Source organism: Camelus bactrianus, chromosome 10, assembly GCF_048773025.1.
Source record: "Camelus bactrianus isolate YW-2024 breed Bactrian camel chromosome 10, ASM4877302v1, whole genome shotgun sequence".
Classification (NCBI taxonomy): Eukaryota; Metazoa; Chordata; class Mammalia; order Artiodactyla; family Camelidae; genus Camelus; species Camelus bactrianus.
In genome coordinates this window covers 72,634,015-72,655,043 of record NC_133548.1, presented here as the reverse complement: position 1 = coordinate 72,655,043, position 21,029 = coordinate 72,634,015, and the positions used below count along the sequence as shown (strand labels likewise).

The following is a 21,029-nucleotide window of genomic DNA, read 5'->3' as shown; positions in this document are numbered from 1 at the left end:
ACATGTGAATTGAGTGGGGCACAAACATTCAGACCGTAGCAGGAGGTTTTGACCTAAGTGGGGAAGATGATTTTTACTGTAGTTTAGTTTTATTTGTTTATATGAGAGATGTCTAGGCTACTTCAGAATTGTATTATCACTGCCACCTTCTACTAAATTGTAGGTTCTGCTCAATTGGTCTTTTCACTTGCTGCGTTGTTTTTTTTTTTGTTGTTTTTTGTTTTTTTTTTTTTTTTGTTGTTGTTGTTGTTGTTCACTTGCTTTTCTTGGAGCACCTTTAGCTTAATTACCTTTTAAATCCAACTTTATGTTGCAAACATTTATCCCAGCTCACACACTCTTAAATAGTTCAGATTCCTACCTCTATGATGACACACGGTTTTATTTAATCTAAGATGCTTTAAAACCATAAGAATCTACTTTAACTTTTGTAGTGTATAAATACTATGCTGTAGATTTGACATATACAGAGTTCCTCATTTCCAAATTTTATTCCTGTATCTATTTTCTCTTACAATAGCCTCTAAACTAACTACTAATCAATTATACAAACATGTATTAAGTAACTGTTAGGTCCTAGGTCCTCTCTTAGGTAGCGGGGACACAGAGGATAACCCTCACCTCTTCCCCCTCCCCCTCCTACTAAGAGCTAGCCGTCTAGTGGAACACGCAAACGGACTGTTACAGTTCAGGATAATAAATAAATGGTAGGAATCTAAATACGTTGCTTTTTTAAGTGAAACACATCTGGGCAGAAATAAACCGCTTCAGGACAGAGTCTGCAAAGTGTTTCACTAGCCTTATTTTCTCATGTTGAACACTGGAAACTTGATACTAAAGAGGGAGTCAGCCCTGGTTATAGAAGTTAGAAGGCTTTTGTTTGCTTGCGTGAGTATTTGTCTTTTGTCTCAGGGCTCTGTAAAGGTGACACTATGATTTGTTGACAATGAATCAGCACATGCTCTGCAATGACAACCCTTTTACAACCTCCTGTGTGTATGAAATACACACCCACAGACAGCAAACTGGAAAGGATGTGTAAGAGATTCTCATATCAGTGTCTTCCTCTCTCTCAACAGGAACAGATAATAACTCTTAACCAGTGCAGCTACAGGAATAAAAGATTCCCCCCTTCCCCGTGTGTCCCGCACGGCTCCCTCCCTACGCCATCTGTCTTGACATGTGCACACCAGCGCTTGGAAAAGACTCCAGGGTCCTGATGCACAGATAAGCTTCGGATGCTCACCCCCTGCTCCTATATGGATGCTATTCAATTCAAAGTGTAAATTTTAGACACACACTACTGTATATGAAATAGATAAACAACAAGGACCTACTGTATAGCACAGGGTATAACAGATAATGGAAAAAAGCTGAAAAGAAAAAATATATATGAAAAAATATACACACATATATATATAACTGAATCACTTTGCTATACATCTGAAATTAACATTGTAAATTAACTACGCTTCAATAAAAAAAAATTAAAAAGAAAAAAATGTAGAAAAAAAATTGTAAATAGGGCTAAGTTCCAAAAGTGGAGTTAAGAAAAGTTCAGCGTGACCTTATTTTTCCATGATCACTATAACAACGCATTTTTAAAGTTCTGTTGAACTATATTTTACATACCATACAACACACCCATTGAAAGTGTACAATTCAGTGAGTTTTAATACATTTGTGGAGTAGCCATCATCACAATCCTGTTCTTGAACACTTTCATCGCCCCAAAGCATTTCCTCATGCCCATTTTCAAGCAGTCCCATCTACCATTCCCTCACTCTCGGCCCCCATCAATCACTGATCTGTTTTCTTTTTCACAGATTTGACTTTTCCAGAGCTTTATATAGATAGACTCATACAAAGTATAGTCATTTGTGTCTGTCAATGCTGTTGTCTTTTTATTTTGAAATAACTATAGATTCACAGAAAGGTGCAAAAATAGTATAGGGAGGTCCCATTTACCTGCACCCTGTCTTCTTCAGGAGTATCCTGTGACTATAGCACAAAGCCAAAATGAGAAATTAACAGTGACTCAGTGTGTGCATAGTTCTAGGCCATCTCACAACGTGTTAGAGAATGTACGTAGGTTTGTATTACATGTGTGGATTTTGTCATTTTGAGAATGTTAGACAAATGAAATCACAATATGTAACTTTTCATACCTTAATTATGTACAGCTTATTGACTATTAATTATGCCTTAAGAAGATGTTAAAATCGGGTTGGGCAAAGCACTTACGTACTCAAATGAGAAGGACATTGCTTTACACTTTTGAGGAAGTAGTGATTATCTGGATGTAAAATCCCTTTTGCCTCGGCTCTCCGTAGAGCAAGGCTGACACAGATTCTGTTTGTAAAAGTATAACGCATAAGCAGAATAATAAAAATTATTCAGGAATGACAGAAATAACTACTTGTAGAAGTTGTAACAATAACCCCGCAAGCCGGTTTAGGAGGAAAGCACTCCGTTTATTGAACCGCTTCAGCAATCTTTCAGCAGCTCATTAGATGTGCCCAGTAACGTTCAGCAACATTTCAGCAACCCACAGGAAGTGCCCAGTCCATGGGAGGAGTGCCAGGTGGAGAAAGGTGATGGAGCGCAGGATTCCTCCCCTGGCCTTCCTTCTTGCCAGAGGGCTGGGGGCGGTTGTGGTAAAGACACAGCCGCAGATCATCCCATTACCTTTCGCGGGAGAGTGAGTTATTCTGATTTATCCAGTGTTCTTGGTATATCTCTGTATAAATATTTAGCGATTGCTCCAGGCATTACATTATACACACATAACTTACCACCACTTACTAGTGTCATCTTTTTCACCAGTTTGAATAAAGTCTAGAAACCTTCCTTTTCTTTTAGTTCCCTTACTCTTCCCATTTATAATACCATTGTCTTTAACTATTAGCTCCAAATACACTGAGAACCACATCAAATAATGGTAAATTTTCTGAGTTGTAGACTTCAGCATCTGGTCTGGGATCCATGAAGCAGAAAAAAACCCAAACCCAAACCAAAAACCAAAAAAAAAAAAAAAAAAAAAAAAATCCGGGGAACTTACCACGCAGTCTTTTTTTGGGTCCTGAAGTGTCTAATCAGTCTTCCTTCTTCCTTTTTCGCAACAACTTTCAGAGTGTATCTGTGTGTGTGTGTGTGTGTGTGTGTGTGTGTGTGTGTGTGTGTGTGTGTGTGTGTGTATGTATGTTTTATGTATCTCAAATATGTTTTTATATATCTCATATATATGTTTTACGTATCTCATGTATGTTATATATATTTTATATATGATAATATATATAATATACATTTACGTATTTATTTATAGGAAATGTATACTTATATCTCCGGGTTTTTATCTGTTGTAAGTGTGAGGAATAGAAAGAAACCCTTCGTTCCAACTTGTCGCTGCCCTCTCTCACTACGTTTTAGTTGTTTTTTGTGTCTGTTTTATCTGTATTGCTAAATTACTATAGAATCATAGGATTTTCAGGCAGTGGGCATAAAGTTTATAAATTTATTTTAAAAATACAGCACAGTTTTAGAACATTGGGTTCAATGCTGCCCCGGTTGCTGGTGCCCAGATGGTGGTCAGTGTGCTGTGTGACTGCTCCAGGGCCTCCCCTCACTCTGACACCCCCTCATTACTGGGCTTAGCCACTGCTCACGCATGTGCTTAGCATACAGCCTTTAAATACTGTGACCCAATGCTCCATCTCTGCAGAAATCTATACTCCGGTCGAATCGACTCTTCAAAATGTTGTTTGTGATTATGTGAGTTTATAATCTTTTTTCTCTCTGTTTTGATAATTCCCCAGGAGACAGTTTTTCTTGAAATCTCGCTGTATAAATTCACCTTATTGTTTCCTTCCTCAGCTGCTGTCCTTGAAGTTTCCTCACACTCGGAGCCAGCTCCACCTGTCGGTCCCTCAGCCTCGCCTTCCCTTTCCTCTCATTGACCCCCTTTCCACATCTGTCTTCTGCTATGAACACCATTGGACCAGTTCCAATTTGAGCTACATTCACTCCGCACGCCCCCTACCTCCCACTCTAACCCTCTTTCTCCTAACATCCCCCACCCTTCCCCTCACATACTTCACCCACCCCAGGAAAGGAAAACGGTTCAAAAGTTTTCATTTTGGAAAGCTGAAACTTTCCTGTTGCTGGATTTGATTTCCACCTGCCCCCACTTGAAGAACTCAGCAGGAGGAGTGACGTCTTGGTATTCCAACACAGATCCCTAGAGGGGCCGTTCACAGGGACACAGATAAACCTGGAGGATGTGGTCTATCAGACTCTGTATTTCTAGCACATGTTTCTTTCTTCCAGGACGTTCTCCTCCTTTCAAGACTTAGGTAAGCAAGCTTCCAAATTTAACAATTATTGATATTAAGTATACTAAAAATACATTCTGACTTTTAAAAGTACAATTTGAGCCTAATTCATTTATAAGTTCTAGACAAAACAACTAGAAATGGGGTTAATTATTGAAGTGTTCAGGTTAATAAAGGAAATCTTTTCTAAAAATAATAGCACACGTCAGAGATGAGCAAATACAGTCACTTACTCTAGGAAGGGATTTCAAGGCATCAGCTACTGACCTGTGCCCCTTCAGTAGGGATACATTAATATTGACTGTCTCATGTGGACCAGTGCTCAGTTTATTAGAAAATTCAAATTAAAGTTTTCATTCCTTAACAACACGTTCACACTGTATAACACAGGGAACTATATTCAATACCTTGTAGTAACTTATGGTGAAAAAGAATATGAAAATGAATATATGTATATTCATGTATGACTGAAGCATTATGCTGTACACCAGAAACTGACACAATGTGGTAAATGGATGATACTTCAATTAAAAAAAAAAGTTTTCATTCCTTATTATATAATCAGAAAATAATAAACTCTAGCCACATTTATTACTCTAGAACATGCAGAAGTATTTAAAAGTTTATATTTGGAATCTCATCAAACATAAGGCCTATTATTACATGTAGTCAACTTTACTGAAGTAAATACTTATCCCTTACAAACAACTATTGAACACAACCTGTGATGAATAGATTCACCTCTGAGGTGGTTATTCATCCTGGCCTACATTAGTATCGCAGTAAGTTTCCACTGTGCATTTCAGTTAAAAAGAATCTTTTAAAAGCCTCTCACACATTATTACCGTTTCAGACAACTTTGGCTTCAGCTCTTCATTTTATATTTATTTTTTTGTGTATGAGGCCCCGTTCTTCAGTGATAGAATGATACTCTTCTTATGTGAGGTGCGCCCTTCCATCTGCTGCTGCAGGCAATTACACAGCAGCTCTCCTGAGGCCCCCTGACCCCTTGTTAGAATGTACCCACTCTTCCCACCCATCAGTAGCCAAGTGTTCACTACCTGTGGAGTCTTGATGACACAGCTCGGTTCTGCATGTCAAATAGTCACTTTAGTCCTACTAAATTCTCATTGCGTGACATTTTGGACCACTGATGAAAGCTGGAAAAAGCATTACTTCCATTATGGGGTTTAATAGTATGGTTTTTTGACACAAAGCAAAAATAAGTATTCCAAAGTTGTGTTGCATGGTCGTTTTCTTTCTTAAAAAATAATCTTCTGACAGTGCAGCGTTTTCCTGTCTCAAACGCCATAATAAATAGGAATTTGACCACAGTGGTTAATATAGCAGCTCCATGGACTGAGATACTGAGGTTTCATTACTGACTTCACACCAGGAATTAGACCTGCCAGGACATTTCACTGATTAAAACTTGATTAATTGCTTGTTAACGTGTCAGATTTTACTCACCCTGGCAAGGACACTAACCATGAAGAACAGACGAAAGGAATGCTAAAGGAAATGCCATTGGTAGCCCAGCAGATCCTTACCCAGTTCCCATCCTGTGGGTTAAGCTATTTAGCAGAATTTTTATCAGATGTTTCTTAGAGTGAATAATGCCACAGACACAATCAAAGGGAAAAAAATAACCTTTTATATTTGAATTCAAAACACGCAATTTTAATCTTTTTGTGTGTGTTGTAATATCAAGTAATGTAATGGCCCAGATTGTGAGAGAGGACGATGTCTTGACATAGGAAATAGACTTAGCCAATAAGTTATTTCAAGTCAGACTATTACTCAGGACGTGTTCAACGGCTGAACAGCAGCTAGGAACGGTGGGTGAGCAGCTCCACACTGCAGGTTCTCACTGCTAGAAGGGCACGGCCATTTGTGTGGGAATAAGTGAGCTAGTGAGACTCCTTGGGCCATCAGCACAGCGATGTCAGGTTCACAGCGACCCAGAGCATAAGGCCTAAATTAAAGGCTAAATTTCACACCTTCTTTTTCAAACCAAGTCTCAGACTTCTTCTCTCAACTTTATTCCTCCCTCCTGCCCTCATGCTGTTTTAGGGAGACATTCACACAGACATATCCAGTGCTATCGTTTTGCCCATGGTCTTCAAGGAACGTGCCTTTTTTCCTGGTAAGCTGCCTCATTCTGGCACTACTCTTCCTTACGGTACAGTATCTGCTTTTTTGATCTCGACTTCTTCAAGAGTCACAGGGGCCCTTTCTGAGTCTGCAGTGCCGTTCTGGGCTGCTTGCAACAGGAGGACCTTCTCTGCCAACAGCCCTGTTCTTTTTGAATTTTATCATTGTAGAAACTGCATAAATCTACACAAATCGGTTATAATATTCAATACTTATGGTCAATTAATCCATAGATATATCTAAAATCAGTTATGATAGTAAATATGTAGCATCAATTTCAAGAACATAGACTCTTTTGATATTGTTTTCTACATAGTCTCTTTTATTGAAGTAGAGTTGGTTTACAATGTTGTGTTAGTTTCTGCTGTACAACATAGTGATTCAGTCATACATGTATATTATTTTCATATTCTTTTTCATTATAGGTTTTGTAAGATATTGAATATAGTTCCCTGTGCTATACAGTTAGGACCTCACTGTCTGCCCATTTCATATATAGTAGTGTATATCTGCTAATCCCAAACTCCTACTTACCCTCCCCCTCTTCCTCCTTTGGTAACCATAAGTTTGTTTCCTAGGTCTGTGAGTCTGTTTCTGTTTTGTAAATAAGTTCATTTGTGTCATATTTTAGATTCCACATATAAGTGATATCATATGGCATTTGTCTGACTTACTTCACTTAGTATGATCATCTCTAGGTCCATCCATGTTGCTGCAAATGACATTATTTCAGTCTTTTTAATGGCTGAGTAGTCTGTATACTCTCCTGATAGTCACAGTCAAGGGCTGTTTCTCTGGTTACTGTTCCAGCTGTCCATGGATTTTTAACTTTTGGTTTGACAAAGCAACAGACTTGTAAACTCATTTGACATTGCCTTTTATGCCCTCTTGTCCCCAGAACAGTGAGAGATGGAGCAGCATGGAGATTACCCAGCTGGAAGTTGCGCCCATCACATGGTCAACCAGAAGGGAATCAGTGCACGTGAACCTAGGAAAGGGAGTACCGTGCCCACACTGACAGGGACGGAGGCAGACAGGGAGGGACCACTCTTTAGCTGATCCCAGCAGGTAATACAGCACAGCGTTCTCTTCCTCAGAGAAAGGCGGCATCGTCTTCTCTTAGGAGACAGGCAGTTGTCACCAGGCTCACCTGGTTAGGTCACTCTTGGCTCCATCTAACCAGTGGAATTCGAACCAAAGATTAGATCACAAAGTAGCACTGCTTACTGCTTAGGGCTGCAGGCTTCACTAACTTGTTCAGCGGCCCAGGGGTCTTGCAGAAGGCATCTCATTACACAGTTCAAAAGGTGCTGAGTTCAACACCGATTAAGAAGGATCTTGTTAGGATTTCATACACATTATTTTGGACCATCAAAACCATTAGTATATAAGGAATATTGTAAAAAACATTCATGTTCTGCTTATTTCTTATGTGACAACGGATTCATATTGTAGTTATTTTACTAAAAATGGTAGGTCATTACATTTCTCAGCGAATCAAAGGAATGGGAATTTGTAGTAACTGGAAAAATGATATCCCATCTAGGCGATTTTAGTCTTCTTCGATCAATATCCAAAATATGGTTCAGAGATCTCACCTTAGGTGTTGTGATACTACCATAAGGGAGGAAAAAAAAAAAAGGATAGAACAATGCAAGCAGAGGTAAAAGTGAGAAACTAAACAAAAGAAAGAAACCCCTACTGGCTATGAATTTTGTGAACATCATATGTTTATTTTCTCATCTGGCTGATAAGCCTGCCCAGAAAGGCACTTCAGAAGAATAAGTATCCTTCAGTTGGGGGTGGGGGCATGTAGGCTCCATCAGAGGAGTTAGTATATTCCCTAACAGGAATAATTTTGAAGAAGAACACTCATTTGGATGTATTCATTATGCTGTGCTGGAAAAGAAAATTTGCTTCAATGTGCTGTGACAACCAACAGTAAATCATTAAAACTGACTAACAGCAACAACCAAAAAGAGGACAAATGTCAGGGAAAGTTGCAACTCTGGGTTCAATCCAGAGTTTGCGTCAGAGAAAAAGTTGGTGTTTAGAGATACAAGATTGGTATCGCTAATACAACAGCAAGTAGAGAGCACACATTTGGCAAAGTGAGAGATTTCAAGGACACTGAGCTTAACACAGGGTTGTGGGCTCTGGTTTACAAGGACAGGTTGAGAGCAGAGTCCTGGTCTGCTTAGATGTATAATACTTAATTCACTTTTCTGAATCCAGCTGCCCTTTCACCCCTTTAAAATTATTAATGTGATCCATATTTCTGCTTACAACACACACACAACTTGCCCTACATGTTAAATAACATTTGGGGAAAAAAAGAGACTAGCAGAGACAGGTCGTGCACTAGAAAAGTGCGGGACACAGGCTAGCTGCTTTTCCAGTAATTGGAAATTGCCACAATAGGAAATTTTTTGGCCTTTAACCTCATTGAAAATGTCACAATGAGTCCTCATGATGCAACCTAAAATTAGAAGTTCATGTGCATTTTCAGTCTGTGTCTGATGTAATCAAACCATTCTATAATACAAGACAACCCACTGGGGGAAAGCCATTTGGTGCCTGCCACATAATATTCAGAAGTGTGGGTCCCAAAATACCTTGGCTTAAATATTTCCTGTTGCAAGCACAAAGGCTTCTAGCAGAGAGACAAGGTGATTATAGACGCCAGCATAAAATTGAAATAAAATGATTTATAAATTATTACAATTCAGCTCCCCAGACTGAATGGGCCCTTCAATTTCAGTCAAGAAACCAGGGACTCTCTATTTACTACAAACATAAAGGAACAATGTAAAGACTGCTGTCTTTCAGGGGCTCAAATCTGCAAACAGTTGAGAAGACTTAGCACATTAGTGAATGAGGAGTCTGAAATAAAATCAACTGTAAATCTGATTATCCTTTGGATGTACACCTGCACAGACTGTCTGGATGGCCCAGGGTCTGAAAAGAATGTAATTTCTTCACATCTTCACTGAAGATTTACTTTGATAAATATGTTTACATCCTTTTTTAAAAGACTGTCAGGTAGAAAAGGTAAATTCTAGTTCTATCCTGTGCCTCAGTCAAATTTTTTTGCAAAGAAACAAAGTTTCAGATCTGGGCTCAGTTAAAGAGATAACGAGAGACATGTGAAAGTCAAAATAATATTTGTAATTTGTATAACCAATAATTTTGAAACAGAAAAGTGATTGCAGACTTGAGTCAGAGAGCCCTGTGTTCTTCTATCTACATTTATCACCTGAACTTCTGTTAAAATGGGAATGATGATAATGTCTATCTACCTTATAGTGTTTTGTAAAAAGTGTATGAGCAAAAGACAAAGCATTAAACACAATGCCTGGCTCTTGGGAAGGAAATGCTTGCCACTTCCACATGATCATAGCATTCACAGCTAATTTTGATTACCTGATTATTTATTGCATCGAGTTATATCATCATCTGCTGGGAGACATGGATAATACTAATAACATCAGAGATTTTAGTTCAAATAAAAAAGTGATTAGGATGGGCAATGAACGTAGAGGGGCACCATTAAGGGATTTCCTGATTGACTGCTGTAGGGCAGATGTGGATCCAGTACGGCGCAGCCTAAAACCCTCTACAACGGTGGCTGACCAGGTGAAGAGAGGGACCTGTGTGGTCTGTACCTTCCCAAAACGGTGGAAGCCGAATACCCACGCTGTTTCTCTCTATCTCTATATTAACGTTAAAGAACACAGTGACATTGGGATATTACTGCGACCTCAGTCTGTGTGGAATGTTAACCCTGTAGGCAATTTGAGGTGGTAAATATTGTCAAACGTATCATAGTTTCCATGCTCATGGTCTCTGTCTCTAGGATCGGGGAAATCATTTAGTCCATGTACCTCATTTGCAAGATGAGGAAACTGAGGCCCTTGGAGAGCATGTAACTCGCCCAAGGTCATACATCCCTGTGGTGGCAGACCTCACATCCAGGCCAGCGTTTTGTTTTACAGCCTGAAGATCAGGTGCTAATCCCTAGGTGCTATGTTACTGATATTCCATTAGATACTCTTCTCTCATTGTTTTATGTGTATTTATTTCTGTTTCATGAGTATGCCTAGATTACCACACACTGTTTTCCATAACACATTAGTAAATGTTTCTCTTCCAAACAAATGAACTCTTTCCTAAATCCTGGAAAATGGAAGGTATTTTCTATTATTTCTCCGTTAGAACTCTTCTAACAAAGTCAGGATCTGAAAATAAAATAAGAAAAAACCTTTCCAAAAGAATAAAATGACATTCCTCCCTAGAACAGATTTGACAAAAAAATCAGAACTTCTTTTCTGTTATTTCAGGATTCGAATTAAGGTAGAAAACAACGTTGGCCCCAATGTGGTGGTTTTGATACTGCACTTCTGTGGGGTTATTTGAAAGACAGTTCTGGACATTTCAGGCATATCAGAAAAAAGAAAGAAATTAATGAGGCAAAAAAGTAGCCAACAAATACTTTAGAACCAGAGAAGGGGCTGAATAATGCTTTATTGGGCTTGTCGTCATCAAGCCCCAGATAAAGACAAAGGGAAGAGAAAAGGGTGGCAGAGGAGGAGACACAGAAGCTGTACAGAGTAATAGAGTGGGACGGAGAGAGAAAGTGCGGCAGAGAGAAGAGAACCACATATGGTGGGGCGGGGAGGCTGCCGCAGAGAATGACTTCAGCCATCACTCAGGGTTACCATGGCCGAAACTTGACCACATTGATCAGCTGAATCCTCTACAGCATCATTCCCTTTCATTTCTGCTGTCAGGGGCAAAATATTAAAAAAAAAAAAAGGGAAAAAGGAAAATGAAAGGAAAGACATCTTTCTAAATAGATTCCATTCTACAGAAAAGTTCATTTTTAACAGGCTTGAAATATAGGAGGATTTTTAAAAAATATTTTCGATAACGTGTGTTCTAAAGCCAGTTCAAATTTTATAGTGCACTATTTTCAGGTAAAATACTTGATTAAAATCCCTTTTGACTGTTTTCTTTCTACTGATTTGAACTTCAACTAAAGAAGAGATTGAAGGATGCCCTCTGTGGTATGCTCTAAATCTTTCTACCTATGAAAACCAGTGAATCTGTTAGCTTCCTCATTCTACAGCTTTAATTTCAGAGAATGGCCTTTGTTTATGTACATGCACAACTGATGTATTCAACTCATAGTCTTTAACTGACAAGACCATTAACATGAATTAAGAGGTGGAACCCACCAGCAGGCTGCCTGGTGTTGTCGGTGTCTGTAATACAGGTGGATCTAGATTTCTAAAATGCAGCATGGAGAGGAGGATAATCCAGGCTTGGGGGGGAAGAAAATAAGAAGAAAGATAAGAATAAATAAAGAGACAGAAGCATTATCAGTACATTACATAAATATTACTAAAAACAAACAACTTTTTGTCAATAAGACCTTGAAGTAGAAATCCAACGTTGTGGATTCTTCCACACTAATGTGCATTTAAAATAAAAGTAGACACACTGAAGAATATGAGAATGAACGTATGTGTGCCCCTATGTGACTGAAGTATTGTGCTGCACACCAGAAATGAACACAGCATTGTAAACTGACTGTACTTCAGTACAAATATATTTTCAAAAAGTAGACACACCTAACTCTGCTGCTACATATTATATCTAAGTGTTCTCTTAGAATCTCTAAGACTCCTTTTATGAATTAGTAATATTCATTTCATGGAAATTTTACATCCAGTACTTAAGAAAAACGTGAATCTAATAGTTTCTAATGTAGACATATGTTGAGACCAGTAATTTTTATTCAGTTCAATTAAACAAGAGAAAGTCTTTCCTTCCGTCATCTTAGAGACCACAATACTATTACTTCCTGCATTTTTATTGAAGTATAGTTGATTTACAGCATTGTATTAGTTTCTGCGGCACAGCATAGTGATTCCATAATACATATATATGTTCTTTTTCTTACTCTTTTTCATTGTAGGTTATTACAAGATATTGAATATAGTCCCCTGTGCTATATAGAAGAAACTTGCTCTTTATTTATTCTGTCTATAGTAGTTTGTATCTGCTAATCCCAAACTCCTAATTTATCCCTCTCTGCCCCCTTGGTAACCATAAGTTTGTTTTCTATGTCTCTGAGTCTGTTTTGTTCATTAGTATCATTTTTCAGATTCCACATATAAGTGATATCATATGATATTTGTCTTTCTCTGTCTGACTTCACTTAGTATGGTCAGCTCTAGGTGCAACCTTGTTGCTGCAAGTGGCTCTTGCATTCCTTTTAATGTCAGATAAGAAACTGGAGTTTCGTGACACCCTTCTACTTTCCCAGGTATATATATATAACCAGGTTGCAAAGTTCACCGAGATTTGACATGATTTGGAGTTTCTCCTCCAACAAGCTAAGACTGGAATAGCAGGAAGGGAGGGGTCAAGATGAAGGAGGAGCAGCAGGGCTGCGCTCAGCCTCCACACACCTGCCTGCATTATGCCCGGCTCTACTGGAGAGCGTTATTAACCCTCCACTTTAATGAACACCAAGCTTTCGCACAAGATTTAAAATAAATCTTCTACCAGTATCCCTTCACAGCATTACTGCAATTTCATGTGCTTCCATTAGACCTTGCAACTGGTAAAGAAAATGAGACATGTCAAGGCTATTGAACACAGTGAAGCAGGTCAAGTCAGTTAATATGGATTTCTCCATAATTTTGGCAGAAAGGGAAATCATACGTGTGTGTGTGCTTCATATTCTCCCTAGCTTTGTCTATTTGCTTGTGTGTAAGAATATTACTGTAATTAATTTTTCTCCCATGTTACCCAATCTAAATTAGATTCTCCAATTATTCTTTCTCAACACCTTGCTCTGATCCTTTTTAGAACTTGAGACATGTTTGATGGATAAATGAACATACTTCTAGGTCTTTATTCCAGCTTTTAAGAAGAAAAAATAAAGAGCAGTCTAAAATAAGATTTTAAAATAGTTTGCTGTAAATATAGTTTCAAAGCTATATATGAGATTAATGGATATTGGAAAAAATGTCCCTTTATAACACTTTGGTAAAATGTTTGATAACAGTTGGAAAAATTAAATGGTTACATTCCAAGTGAGGAAGAGAGGACTTCAGTTTTATTATCCATGAAGTCAGTGTTGGAAACTGACTCAGAAATAGGCCATGTGTCCCCTCAACAATATGACCTGATGGTGAACCTCACACATAAGAGGCCTGAAGACACTGACTGGGAGTCCATGACGCCTAGGGGGGCACTGAGGTCTTTCAGGACATAGGGATTATGAAACCCACATCTCTGCACCAATGTGGATGCCTTGTCTGACAAACGGCCTTCCTTGCAAAACCTGGGAACTAATTTTAAAGCAGTGAATTAAGCAAGGAAAACAGAACTGTTTACCCATGTATTCTGACCTCTAAATAGTAAGACTAACTCTCTTGAGTCGCTAAGCTTGGTAACGCCACATTCCCGTACCTTCATTCATTCATAAGTTCATGTCACTGACCTTCTGCTCTTCACTAAGGAGCTGGCAGAGAAAACAGAGCATAAACCTCCCACGGAGTTTCCTCTTCAATAAGAGGAGAAATTCTTTCTGAACTGTTTGGCTAATGGAATCTGCTTTATGCCTAAAGGAATGGAGTCAACTTCCATGCAATTACAGTCCATTCAAAAAGTGAAAAATGAAACCCATAATTAAAAATATTGATTATCAAACATCAATTTTCCTTAAATTTTCATGGAGTTATTTAATTTGATATGACTTGGGGGAAAATGTGGAGTCAGATGGAAGATGACAAGAAGGCTAGGAAGAGGTAATCACTGAAAAAGACTTAGCTTCATGCTGAGAGAGGGAGGGGTTAGGAACCTGGACTCCCTCAACAAATGGATGAAGATGAGAGGAAAGGGCACACCTACCTTCTCTGCCTACTGAGAAAAGAAAGAGTTTAGTGATTAAAATTGGAAACCAAAATTGTGTTTGATGGTGATTCATTTGTTTGGAAATAGAATATCTGTATAGTTATTATATGGGGCAAAAACAAGTAACCATGAGTGTCATGTTTTGAATGACACACCAAGCAGTCTTGGGTACTCTCGTGTCTTGCCAGGGCCACCACACCTGTGTATTAGCCTCTGCAACTAGCCTGCCCTCACTAGCTAACCTTTCACATCAACATTTCAACATCAGTTCAGACAAAGAGATGCTGGCTTACCCAGTCTCTTGAGTTTTAATAGCACTACTTGAAAGAACAGAAACAAGTCCTTGCTTTATTTTTCCTACTTTTTAATTAAAAAATCTAAAAGAAATTACACAGTTAATATAAGTACAAGGTTAAAAAAAATCAAATAATAAAGGGATGTAAGAGTAAAAAGCAAAAGTTCTCTGCCTTTCTCTAATAGTCTAACCTAATCAAAATCATCCTTAAGAATTTGGTGATTATTCTCTTCAAAATGGTTTTCTTTGCCTAAACAAACCTATACATGCATTTATAGAGAATCTGTAAAAATAACACATACATACATATATCCATATATTTTAAAAGTTCAAATATGCCGTGAACATCTCTCTAGATCATATGTATCTCACTGAGGGTACTCTATTGTATATGAATGGACTCAAAGTGCTGTTGATCTAATAGCAGGCAGGTGGTTTCTAGATTTTTGCTAGCAGCAAAGACATTGTGGATCAAGAAGTGGCTTCTCTCAGTAAAGAAGATGCATGTTTTTCAGTTTTTGATGAAATTATTAAATTACCAGAAAATTTGCACAAGTTACACTTCCACAATAATAGATAAGACCTGAATTATCCTGGCTTTGCTTTATTTATTTTTCCAAAATTAAAATGGCTGTGATTTTTATTTAGATGTTAATTAAAAATCAAATAATACAGAAAAAGGGGGATGAACATATGATTTTTTTTCCAAAAAGTAGAAAATTTATTATAATTGATACCTAGGTAACCAGTGTTAAAATTTTAGTAAATATCTTTATAGATATTCTGTCTCTCCACATCCTCATTTTAATTAAATGGGAACATACTGAATTTGCAGTATTATAAAATGCCTTGTTCAATTTCTTCCTTCTACTTGTTGGTAGAACTGATTTAAGAGTAAGGAATGACTTCTCAATAACTAATACAATGTTGACTGTTTTAATTAAAATTAGTGCTTTTATAACAACTTTATATGGTTATGGAAGCAATTATTAGTATAACTGCTCCTTAAGAACTCTTAGATTAGTTGCCACTATCAGAATACCTGACAAAAGAGGTTTAAACCATTTGGATCCATTATCTTACATTTTAAGAATTCTGAAGGTAATGTTCCCGGGGCTGGTTATCTATAAGCTTCTGGTTTGGCTTCTTTGAAAAACCCCTTGGCTTGACCCCATGATCCTAAAGGTAGCTGCTCTGCCTCCAACATACCTTCCTAAAGGGACTAGTACTTGAAAGAAAGATGGCAGGAGTTTTCTCCTACACATTGCTCTTTTTCAATCAAGGTAGACTTCCTTTCTTATAAACCAGAGGGAGAGTGATCACTCCTGAGATCAGGGCCTGTGCTCCAGCTGCAAGAGGCTGGTAAGTGAATGGCCAGGGCTCTCAGTTTCTGCCATGGGAAAGGGCTCTTTTGGCAAGAGAGAAAGAAAAAGAGTGGGTGATGGTGATCAACAGTGTCTACATGGCCCAGAAGCCTTCAGTAACTATAACGTGTGGCTGGAACCACAGTATAGCTCTACTCCTTACTGTACACCACTTTACTGACTGGAATTTTTATCTTGATTTTCAATTCCTCAACACAACCTGCATCAGCATGAGTGTGTCCTTAATTCTCATTTAAGCTAGTCCAGGTAATTCTCAACATAGATACAGTTGTAATTACTATTCAATGTTCGTTTGTCTCAGTGATTTCAAACAAAAAGGGAAAGCATAATATATGATAATAAACTTGAATTTATTATCAAGATAGCAAGTGCACTCTTCTTCTAAAATCAACCAGTGATTTATTATTTCAACATGAAAGGGAATGTCAAGTTGGGAACTTGCATTTATAGAGACATAATCTGAAAAGTCTGCAATGCCTTCTGTTTTGAGAATGCCTGTTTTTATATGTTAATGTGATTTTCATCTGTAGTTTTCACCATACAAATTACACTGATATGTGATATTGGACCCTGCATTTTATGTGCACTTTTTAGTTGTTTCTTGAACATATATCCAGCTTCCTGGAGTAGAACACAGTAATGACCCATTGAATAACAGAGCAATTGTGACTTGTATTTATTGTATCGTTAGTCTGCACTTGGCACTCCGAGAGCTGTGTGTGTTCCACTTCGTCAGAGCCTCACAGCCACAACCTTAGACACTAGGAGCCATTATTATCTCCATTTGACTGATGAGGAAACAGAGTCTATGCGATTGAGTCATCTGATGAGGCTCACAAAGCCTCAGGTGATGGAGCCAGGCTGTTCTAAACTGAACTCAGGTGATTCATTTTGAGACTCTGTGGTCCCAGCTACTGCCTCATGCCCCTCAGGGTTTTAGTGCAGGACCAGCTGACTGGGCACAACTTACAAATGAAAGTCTGTGAATCATCTCATTAAATCACAGCTTGTGGACAAAGTTATAAATTTTCAAAATTTCACTTTGGACGTGTTTCAAGGGAAATTTACATAATATAGGTCATAGTTAATGTGTAAATTATAATGATGGTATGGAATTGCAAATATAATTACTCATTAGGAACCTCGCCTGTCAGAATTAAGAGAATTCCCAGAGAGAATTCTAAGGTAACTTCTGCACCTGCAGCCAGCGGGCGGCGCAGCTGGGGCTGACTCACATGTCTGTTGCTTGGCGCTGGCTCTAGTTGCATGCCCATCTCTTCAGCAAGCGAGCCCGGCCTTCTTCATAGGGTGGAGGAAGACTTCCCAACAGCAAGATGCTTTTCATGAGTCCATGTATGGGAAGACTGCACAAAGGACCACAAAGACAATGAGTTACTCATCACTTACTGAGGGCTATGACTGTCATCAACCACACATGATACTCAAAACTTGAGACAGCATTCCTATCACACACCTACTCATCTTCATGAGTTGTTAACCCTCTGTTCTTTAGATCAGCATTTTCCATAGGATATTAAGAAGTTTGGTAGGGAGTATCTTTGAAATAATTGTTGATATTTTACCCCCACATATTTCTTGCCTCTATCTTTCTCCGTCTTAAGCTGTCTTAAGAGACACATCATTTCCTCAGAGAACAGAAGTTACAGAAGCATATGAGGAATAACAGAGCTGTTTGTTGCCTATGAGTTCTAAACATTCAGTTTTGTAGGAAACAAAAACAATCCATGGCATAAAGATTTAGGTGGAAATCTCATGGGGAAAGCCCAAAACAACAAGATGTATAGGACATGTGCACCATTTCCTGCATAGAAAACAAGAGGAATCAGGAAGCCCTCACAGAACTGCAAAATCGCATCTCTAAGACCGAGCCTGGTAGAGTCACACAGAGCTTCTTGCACCTCAGCAGGGAACAAATCAGTGAAATGATTCCATCAATCTGAGTATAGTAGGGAAGGAATAAAGTCACTGGATTTGATGAGCCAGGTCTCAGCAACAGCTGTGCAGGCCGGCTCCCCAGGACCAGACAGCAACTAGGACAGCTCAGCAGGTGCCCAGTGTACGCAGATGACACAGAGGGCCAGGGAAGTGTCATTCCACTTTCCACCACCATCTAACTCCTTGGCAGTAGAAGACTGCAAAACACAGACACACTCATGGGGAAAATGGAGAGACCTTGCATTGCTACCAATTTGGGAACAAAGAATTAAGCTGTAAATCATGTAAGTTATTTAAAATTATAGACCAGTACCCATCTCACATATATCAGTTTGTAGACAGACTGGCCCAAGTATATGGAATTCGTGATCCATGCCTTATTTTCCTAGAAAGGGTTCCATGCTCAAGTAGGTTTGAGAAATGTTATTTTCCTTTTGGACATCAAAATGCCCATTAATATACTAATGTCTTAAAGAACCACAGTAAAGAAACCCAGTACTTTCCCCGTTGATTTGACCTGGGAGATTCTTTTGAAGAAACTCTGTTGATGAATGGTCCTGGGAACACATAGTAGTAAACACTGCTCTCAATTTATCTTAAGTCATAGATTTTACTCTTTCACTCACCTGCTCAAAAACCTTCAGTGAGTTTCCATGGATCTTTAGGTTTTTGTTTTTTTTTCAGGAAAATTTCTTTTTTAAGAGCCTCCACAATGAAACCTGCCCTAGTCATCAGTTTTCACTATTTCCCTGTGTAGCTCCTTTCCTTGAGCTAGGTCAAATGCTTCACTTTCCTGAACAAGACACACTCATGTTTCTAAGTACAATTCTCAACTCCCCGTGGTCTCTACAGACCCACAAACTAGGTGGCCATTTGGGTTCTACTCTCCCAGAAATGTCACAAAGCTGCCCCTGACCGTTCCAGCTCAAATTAGCTGTTCTTTGATAACGCACGAGCAGTTCGCCCTGTTAGAAGCTGGTTCCTATGGTGCTTTGCACCATCAGGAGTTACGCTAGTATGCTCATACACTGTTCAACAAATCCAAATTCCTGTGGTAAATGATTGTATTTGTTAGTTTTATGTTACTTTCAGTGGGTGGCTACATGTCTACCCCTAAAAATGGATGAATACGTGCACTTTTCTGAGTGTAGGAACTTTACATACATCGATAATGACTGCAAAGTTCAAAGCTAAAGAGGTAGAACACAGCACAGATGGAATTTCACTGGGGGGGTGCAGTAAGACATCAGTTTCACTAAATAAGTTTGTTAGAGAGCACGTCACAGTATTTACTATTCACAAGTCCTGGAATACACTATTTTTATTCATCATGGAAAAAATGAGGTGTTGGTGTGATATATTTGGGAAGAACTGCATGTGTGTGTGAAATTTCTTTTAAACAGCAACAATTCCATAATTAAAGGGACAAAAAACATGGCTGGACAAAGCACCTGTCACTTGTTGAGCCAAGACATGCAAAAGTCCCTCAAATTTGAGGAGATAGAACAGTAGATAAAGAAAAGCTGAAATTCCCCTAATTTGTCCTATGCAATGCCTACAGGACATTCTTGCCATGGGAAAATGGTTAAGAAATGTTTGTTTCACCCTCAGGATACTCAAGCACATCACTGAGAAAGTCAATTTACTACTTTTTAGAAAAGGCGGTTGGAACTGATAAACTGCAAAAGGACCAAATTGTCTAACCTAGAATGAAGACAAGGCAGTGAAGACTTTCTGATACCTGTCTTTATCACTGCTGGTAACATCTGTGTAATCTTCAATCAACCTGCACTTAGTGGTGTAAATAAGGTGAAGTATTTTCAAAGGTAAAGCAAAGATACTGAGGATGAAAAGCTTATTTTACTTATTCCAGAAAGAAAGCTACTCATAGGCTATCTTTATTTGAGAAAACTAATTCTCTCCAAGGTCATTAGTTACTATGATATATTGAATGGAATATATTCCATTCAACATACACATATTTCTATGCTACAAAATATACATTATACATAAATACATATATTTACACACTCAATTTTATATTCCATAAAAGCAACCTCAAAGAATTTGAAGGACAGAGTATACAGTTGTACAAAAAGCCACCTTTCAGAACACATTAGGTGATGTCTTTCTTATTTCTCTGTAACTCCTATGCTAGCCAAACGAGCCACTAAGCACCCTAAAGATCTGGAATAAAAGGTGCCTCTCTTTGCTACTTTTATGCTTTTCATGTCCACAGCGTAATCGGTGCTAGGAAGAAACTGATATTTTTGGCCTTGGACCTAAATATCACTATGCATTTGGTTGCCTTAGCCTTTCCAAGGAATAAAATCATCCCTTTGTCACGTCAAAGAAACTACTAGGAAACAAAATTGTCAAAGGAGAGTTATAATTTCCTATAATAGAAAAAAAAAAAAAAACTACCTTGTAAGCATGGGAGGTTTTCCAAATTATAAAGGAGTCAGATCAGTCGGGGGGCGGCGGGAGGCACGGGCACCAGCCCGCTCCGGCCCCGCAGGGCGCGGGCGACTCCGAGAGTCCGGGCGCGGGGCGGGCTCTGCGGCGGCCCGAGCGCCACGGAGGCTTCCGCACCCGTCGCCGGAGCGCCCAAGCGGCGGGGGCACAGCTTTGGGGCTGTGGGAGGGGTGGGGAGAGACAAGGGCTCCGGGGTGCTCACCGCGCCCACTGCCGTGGCCCCCGGGGCCGGCCCTCCTCGCCGCGCAGAGGACCGCGCGGCCTCCCTCCCCCGCGGGGACCAGGGGTGGCAGCCGCCGCAAACCCCGTCCTTCCCACGCCCCGCCGCCGCCGCCCGCACTCACCTCAGGGGCACAACCGGCACAGCCGGCCGTCGGCCCCGTTCCCGCCGAAGCGTCTCGGTGCGGTACTCCCTGCGTGGGCGGGTTCTTCCGCGGCGGTCGCAGGGGGTTCAGGGGTGGGGGGCTGGGGAACGGCCGTCACTTGAGCAACGAACCGAAGCGC

General features: G+C 39.4%; 1 long non-coding RNA gene across 5 annotated transcripts in view; it reads right to left on the bottom strand.

Annotated features, from left to right (window-relative positions):
• Nucleotides 1–21,029, bottom strand: part of LOC141578923 (uncharacterized) — a 69,458-nt gene that overhangs the window by 7,643 nt on the left and 40,786 nt on the right. Inside the window, exons 4-7 of one of the 5 annotated variants that reach the window (XR_012509820.1) lie at nucleotides 20,870–20,990; nucleotides 17,330–17,458; nucleotides 11,723–11,808; nucleotides 10,975–11,265 (exon numbers count right to left, since the gene is read on the bottom strand). This is a non-coding gene — a long non-coding RNA (uncharacterized LOC141578923). Of the gene's footprint in view, nucleotides 1–82; nucleotides 7,661–10,974; nucleotides 11,269–11,722; nucleotides 11,809–17,329; nucleotides 17,459–20,869; nucleotides 20,991–21,029 lie in introns of those variants that run through there. The other 4 variants (XR_012509818.1, XR_012509821.1, XR_012509817.1 and 1 more) reach the window with 4 other exon arrangements.